Source organism: Myotis davidii, unplaced genomic scaffold (genome assembly GCF_000327345.1).
Source record: "Myotis davidii unplaced genomic scaffold, ASM32734v1 scaffold449, whole genome shotgun sequence".
Classification (NCBI taxonomy): Eukaryota; Metazoa; Chordata; class Mammalia; order Chiroptera; family Vespertilionidae; genus Myotis; species Myotis davidii.
Genome location: NW_006383007.1, coordinates 4054684 through 4062061, shown reverse-complemented (window position 1 = coordinate 4062061; position 7378 = coordinate 4054684). Strand labels below are relative to the sequence as shown.

Below are 7378 nucleotides of genomic sequence, written 5' to 3'. Positions count from 1 at the left end.
AGAGGAAATGGTGTTAGTTAGTTGTCCATTAAGTATGATGTTGGCTGTGGGCCTGTCATATATGGCTTTTATTATGTTGAGGTATGATCCTTCTACTCCCGCCTTACTGAGAGTTTTTATCAAAAATGGGTGTTGAATTTTGTCAAATGCTTTTTCTGCATCAATTGATATGACCATGTGGTTTTTTTCTTTCAATTTAAAACACACTTTTTAGTGTCCTGGTAATTCACAGGATTTGGAGATGTTAGAGTGAAACTACGTATTATTCGTATATTCACACTTCTGTGAGATGCATATGTTACCAGTAGGGAGAAGTTCTCTTTCCCACCGGTTGCCTGTGGGAGTGAAATTCTTGTGATTTCCCAAGAAGAGTTTTCTGAGACTCGCACAGGAGAATGCGTGATTCCTGTTGATTTGGAATTAAGTCCCTGAGTTTCCAAAGTCCCATTTCCCTTTGTCCCACCACGGAAGAGTAGCATGGCTTTAATAGGCTAGAATTAGAGCCACTTCCAGAGTTCCCAGTCCATGTCTGCACAGTCCAATCCAGCATCAGGCCAGCTTACTGTATGTTTCCCCCTGCAGTCCATCAGCCCATTGCATGTGGGGTCCACAGGATCACATGACTATGGGAGAAACACGGGTGGATGCAAGGAAGCAGGGCCAAGAGAGTCCCAATGACTCAAGAGCCAAGAGAGCAAACTCCTTTGTTCAGGGGATTATGTATCCCCAAATTTCTGCAGGCTTGCAGTGACCATGCCCATTCTGGTCAATGATGTCTGTTTCCAGGTGTGACTAACAGGCAGTTTCCCTAGTCACCCCAACTACACTGTGTATGAGCCTATCTCCCCTTTGTTGGACCTCTTCCCCCAGTGATCTGTGGGGAATGGGCCAGTGCTTCACTGGGGAATGTGAAATTGCAACTTCTTGGTTGCAATGACACGCCTATAATGACACGCCTATAATGACTGGCTTCCCCCTTTGCTCCTTTCCTGTTATTAGTAAGTAGCTATGTACAATGGTATCACATATATACACTCAGGTGTTAATTCAACTAAAAATTCATATTGTGCACCTGTTAGGTGGCAGGCATTTCTTTGGTGTTATAGATGTACAGTTATTTTTATAGAAAGGATATGTCCATTTGTTTATTATTCTATAATATCATTTCTTATTCAGAGGTCAGAGTGATAGCAACCTCAACTGCTCAGAACATAAATTGGCAAAAGGCAGTGAGAGAGGTTTGAAGCCGCAGACTGCTGAGGGCTTTATTCCGTAGGAGAGACAGAATTGCCCTCAGGCAGTTGCTCAGAACAACTGTGTGTAAAAGCAGCAGATGATAGCAGCAGGACTCCCTGACCTCCTGAGGAATGATAGCTGACAGCAGAGGGAGGAGACAAAAGAACGTTTGAAAATGGAATAATTTCTTTTGAATTCACCCTACTTCTTCAGCACAATGGTCCAAGCCATTTAGTTTAGGAGCAAACACCCACAAGAGTGACAAGCAACCTTTGAGAGCAGTACTGCATTACATAGCACCATTATTGATCTTCATAATGCTACCAGCTCATGTTTGTATAGCTTTTTTTTTTTTTTAAGACAGTGCTTTACATTATTGGTCGTATTAAGGCAAGAAAAAAATCTCTAAGGCAGCATGCATCAGAATCACCTGGAGAGTTTGCTAAAACACAGATTGCTGGGCCACTCCCAGAGTTTCTGATTCAGTAGGTCTGGGGTGGGATTCCCAAATCTGCCTTTCTAACAAGTTCCTATGTGCTGATGATGCTGCTGGTTCAGAGCCACATTTTGAGCCGCTTTATAGGGTATGTTTGGCCTCATGTTACTATTGTCTCTATTTTACACTAGAGGCCCGCACCCTCTCCAATCCTGGACCCCTTGGGCAATGTCCGACTGCCTCTCGCAATCTGGGGCCACGGGCTTCTAACCGCTCGCCTGCCTGCCCGCCTGATCGCCCGTAACTGCTCCTCTACTGGACTGATCACCCCTAACTGCTCCCTTGCTGGCCTGATTGCCCCTAACCTCCTCTGCCTCGCCCTGCACCCGGGACCCAGGCTTCCCACCCTCCAGCTGGTTGCAGGCACCCAGGCCAGCTTCACTCGGGCTGGCTGCAGCCACAAGGGACCGTGGGTGGGCAGCTTTTCCTGGGCCACAGCCACAGGCGCTGGCACCCGAGACCATGGGGATGATGGGGCGTGTGGATTGTCCCTCTTCCAGGCACTGGGGCCACAGGGCGGGCAGCTTGTCCCTTTCCCAGGCCACAGCCTGGCTGGTCCCCATTCCTCTTGCGAGCTCATTTGTGCCTGGCTGGTTCCCATTCCTCTCTCCCCGGTGTTGAGTGTCTGAGCTGTTATGGCGTTATGGCGTGAGGGCATGATGACCATTTGCATATTAGCTCTTTATTATATAGGAACATAGGATGAGAACAAATGAGATTTCAGAGAAGTTGAATTACTTAACCAAGGTAACACAGGTGGTAGGTTTCAGACTCAAATTTTGGTTTTCTAAGAAGGAACTATATGCTTTTTCAACTATGTGATGTTGTCTTAGATTTTTCCCTTCAGAATTTAGAGAGGGTTTAATACAGTTTAGATTTTAGTGAAGATACTCAGGATTAAAAACATTGGCATTCTGAGTATTATCAAAAAGACCAATGATGACAAGTGCTGATGAGGATATGGAGAAAAAGAAACCCTTGTGCATTGTTGGTGGGCATGTAAATTAGTGCAGCTACTATGGAAAACAGCATGGAGGTTCCTCAAGAAATTAAAAATGGTACCATCATATGATTCAGCAATTCCACTTATGGGTAGTTATCTGAAGGAGATGAAATCACTATTTCAAAGAGATAGCTGCACTCCCATGTGCATTACAACATTATTCATAATAGCTAAGATTTGGAAACATCCGTGGATGAGTGGATGAAGAAAATGTGATACATTCACACAATGAAGAAGGAAATCCTGCCACTTGTGACAACAGGGAACCTTGAGGGCATTATGCTAAGTGTTTGGATTGACTGGGGCAGGTGAAGAGCCTTTGAGAAGAGCCATGAGATAGTGGGAAAGCGTGGGATTTGGCAGGCCAGTAGAAAGCTGGGATTTTAGGAGCACCTCTTTGCAATGATAATTAACCTGGAATGCTTATATTAACTTTGACTTGATGTTGCTCTTCACTGGATGGAGTCTGTGATGGTCTTTTCCAGCCAAACAAGCATTCTGCTTCCAGGGTTGGGATGTCTAAAAAAAAAAATCACTTCTGTTCATGTTTATGTGAGCATTTTACTCCCATGTGAGTGATTTTCCCTGAGCTTTTTGTGCCAAGTCCTTTCTGAATCAACTAGAGAATTATGATGAAGCCTCCTAAGAATCTCTAAAGAGATCTTAAATAAAATCCTGGGATCTTCTATGTCTTTTCATTTTAAGATCTTGACGCTGCCTTACTGTGGAGAAATGGTATTTGCTTTCAGGCCATCACCAGGCTATACCAGCAGGGTTGCTCAGGAAAACAAAACCACTGTAGGTATTTCAAACATGAAGAGACTTAATACATGATTGAGGTGCTACCAAGTCACAGGAAGCCTGGAAAAGTGGAGATCATGGAGGTTTCCTGCCATAAAGAAGTGGAGAGCTGCTGCCATGCAGAATCGGGAACCTGCAGGGAATGCAGCTGGTGGCCTCAAAGCTTCTCCGAGCTCTGCTCTGCGTGGTCAAAGTTTCAAGGAAACAAAGCGGCCTTGTAAAGACACATCTGCCAACGCTGCCAGAGGAAGCAGAAAGGATGTTTGTACTCTGTCTTCCCCCTTCCAAATCTTGCAGGAGTGCAGTTTCATTGTTGAACTCTGAGACACTTCCGGTTTAACTTGTTTAACAGGATCCACTCAGAAAGTAAAGAGGTGTCACTACAGATGTGGCTGTGGCCTCTTCCTCAAATTACCATCTGGGGTGGACACATGGGAGTCTGGCTGGAAGTGGAGGTCTCGACATCTCATCATCAAACCTCTGAGCCATTAAGTCTCACTGCATTTGCAGTGTCAGGATTTGATTTTGCTTGGTAGATATTAATGACTTATTATAGACTAGAGGCCCAGTGCACGAAATTCATGCAGGGGTGGGGGGTCCCCTTAGCCCAGCCTGCACCCTCTCGCAATCTGGGACCCCTCGGGGGATGTCCAACTGCTCCTAACCACTCACCTGCCTGCCTGATCACTCCCAACTACTCTACCTGCCTGCCTGATCGCCCCAACCCCTCTGCCTGCCTTCCTCATTGCCCCTAACTGCCTCTGCCTGCCTGCCTGATGGCCCTTACCCACTCACCTGCCTGCCTGATCATACCTAACCGCCTCTGCCTGCCTGCCCCTAACTACTTGCCTGCCTTCCAGATCACCCCTAATTGCTCGCCTCCTGCCTGATCACCCCTAACTGCCTCTGTGTTGGCCCCCACCACTGCGACTTTGTCTGGAAGGATGTTCGGTCTAATTAGCATATTACACTTTTATTATTATAGATTATATTTTTTATTTATAGTAAAATCTTAATTCATAGGAATTTGGCCAAAGCAGAAGTTTCCATGAATTAAGTTTTTCTCTCTCTGCAGGCCTTAGTTAGAAAGAAGTTTTACCACTGGAAAATAGACTCAATGAAAAGTTTTAATTTTTATTCAAAAAAGTAAAAAAATATACCCCACCACCCAATGAATACATATCTGTAAAAAATGGGGAAAATATAATATTTAAAAATATTATATAAGTAATCTATATTTGTTTAACTTGTCCTTTTTATTGGAATTCTAGTTGGTTACTTTTTTTTGTGTGTTTTGCTTTATTTACCAATGTTGAATACTCTGATATACACATCCTACAATAATCATACACTTGAAGAATACATTTTTAGAAGTGGATTTTTTTTTTAGTGTCTAAACTCATGTACTTTTAGAAAGCTTCCAGAAATATTAGGACACTTTAAGTCTCCCACCAGTAATGAATAACAGTTCCTTGTTACCTTTAACTCTCACCAACATTGTGTTTTATATTTTAAAAAGCTTTGCTGACCTAATAGTTAAAAGTAATTTTTGTTTTAATTTGATTTACCTTGATAACCACAGAGCTTGAACATTTGTCCATATGTTATTGCCTATTTATATTTATATCCCCAATGAAGTCATGCCATTAGTCTATTTTTTTTTCTATTGGGCTGTTAGATTTCTTTAAAAATTGATTTTAGTAGCTCTTTGTGTATTAAGAATAAAATCACTTATCTCGTATACATGTTGGAATTTTTTTTTGAAATTACTGCTTGCCTTTTTGCATTTCATGTTTTATTTCCTAAAGAGTTTAAATATTTATTTAATCAGAATGTTAATCCTTTTAAAAAATGGTGTCTGCTCTTGAGGCCATGTTGAGAAAGTCTTTCATTTAACATTATATAATATTCAACTATATTTCCCTGTACTTTTAGAGTTTCATTTTAAAATTTCACGCTTTAATTCTGTTAAATTTTTTTTTTTTATTATTATGGAGAGATGAAACCAGAGGTGATGTTCAAAGTATTTAATAACCAGTATGGTGTGCTGACCAATCAGAATGAATGCCAGCCATAAGAAACTGGATATGGATAGATTGGTCGTTCTGGCTGAGTATCAGTCCTATATGAAAAATTTACCCCCCAAAATTGTCAGTTGTTAGTCTGACATATATTTAAAGTGCCTTCTTTATCTTATATTAAATATTTTTTTATATTTGGGTCTGTTTCTGAACTTTACTATTGACTTCTCATTGTATGAGTGCTTAGTCTACCTATTCATAGCAAGGCAGTATATTCAACACTGTTTTGGTTATTGTAGCCTCAGAAAACATTTGATTATCTGGTAAAACAATTCATTAATCATCTTCCCCCCCATCATTCCTTAAAATTTTTCCATATATAGAACTTGTGTAGATACTATGGGATATTTTACAATTAAGAATCTTCAGTTTTGTAACACTCAGAATTCTATAAGAAGGCTCTGCCTAGGTAATGACACAGTTAGGGATGATGCTGTAGGCAATGCAACTGAAGTCTAGAATAGGCTTCTTGTAAAGAATTTAGAAATCACAGAATAACTGCAATCCAAGAAATGTTCCCTACCTTTAGGAAGTTAAAAAAATTAACTAGATGTAAGCTTTTACTTACAAAAGTCATACATGCTTTTGGTAAAACAACAACAACAACAACAAAAACTGCACAGAAGGCCTTCCCACACAACAATTTCACTCCCAGAGCTAACTATTCTTAACACATTTCTTGTATGTCCTTTCAGAAAGTTTCTACTTCTACACAGAAATATAGACTATCCCCTAAAATACTCCCCTCCGGGGGATAACACTGAACGTGATGTTCTGCATCTTGCTTTTGTCAATTAACATAGAATCTTAGCTCTCTTTTTACATCACTGTGTATAGATGTTACTTTTTATTGTATGCGGTGGTATGATACATAAATATGCCATAATTTACTTTACCAGTTGTGTTTGGTGCTCATTTGGCTTCTCCCCGTACGTCCCTGGCACCCTTTGAGCCATTGTCCCGCTGATTGAGTTCAGGGCGAGTGCCTGAGAACAAGAGTTTATGCATTTGCCCTTTAAGAGGATGTCTGGGTTGCAGGTGGCCTTCTGTCTCACTTGGGTGTATGGAATCCGCTGATTTTCAGAGCCAGATGTTATGTGGCTCCTCTTCTGGTACTGGTGGCCCAGGCTGGGGAGCCTGATGTGGGGCTGAGAGCCCTCACTCCTCAGAGGGGATTTCTGCTGCTGAGATTTCCCCTGTTGGTGTGGGGCCAGTGCTTCCTACCAGTCTTAATGAGGCTTCTTTCTTATTTCCTTAGTTGTAGGGCTTCTGTTCAGCTAATCTTCAATGGTTATCTGGTTTGATTATCCTGTAATTTAATTGTAATTTTGTTGTGGTCCTGGGAGGAGATGAGTTTAGTATCCATTCACCTACTTCACCATCTTGCCTGAAGCTCCCTCCCATTTCCTTGGAAAAGTTATTTTGTTTTCCTCATTTCTTAGATACTGCCTAATTATTTCCTGTGTGTATATGTGCCTTCATGCATGTTTTTATATGTGCCTACATTAGTAAAATGATAGTGTCGCTTGACATTATCTTGAAATGTTTTAGTAATTTCTTTGATCAGTAAAGCTTTATGCATATGTGAGATTATTTATAGAGGTAATAATTATAAGACATACTGTGATTAATTCTATCATGAATGTGAATAATAATGTATCTCAATTTAGATATGATCTTATGTATAAAATGCTTTTGTTTGATAAAATGTAATCTATGTATTTTATTATGGCTCACATTCTTCATTGATGGACATTCATT

General features: G+C 41.0%; 1 pseudogene; it reads right to left on the bottom strand.

Annotated features, from left to right (window-relative positions):
- LOC102757691 overlaps positions 1 to 6573 on the bottom strand; it is a 16459-nt pseudogene extending 9886 nt beyond the window's left edge.
- Between the last annotated feature and the right edge of the window lie 805 nt (positions 6574 to 7378).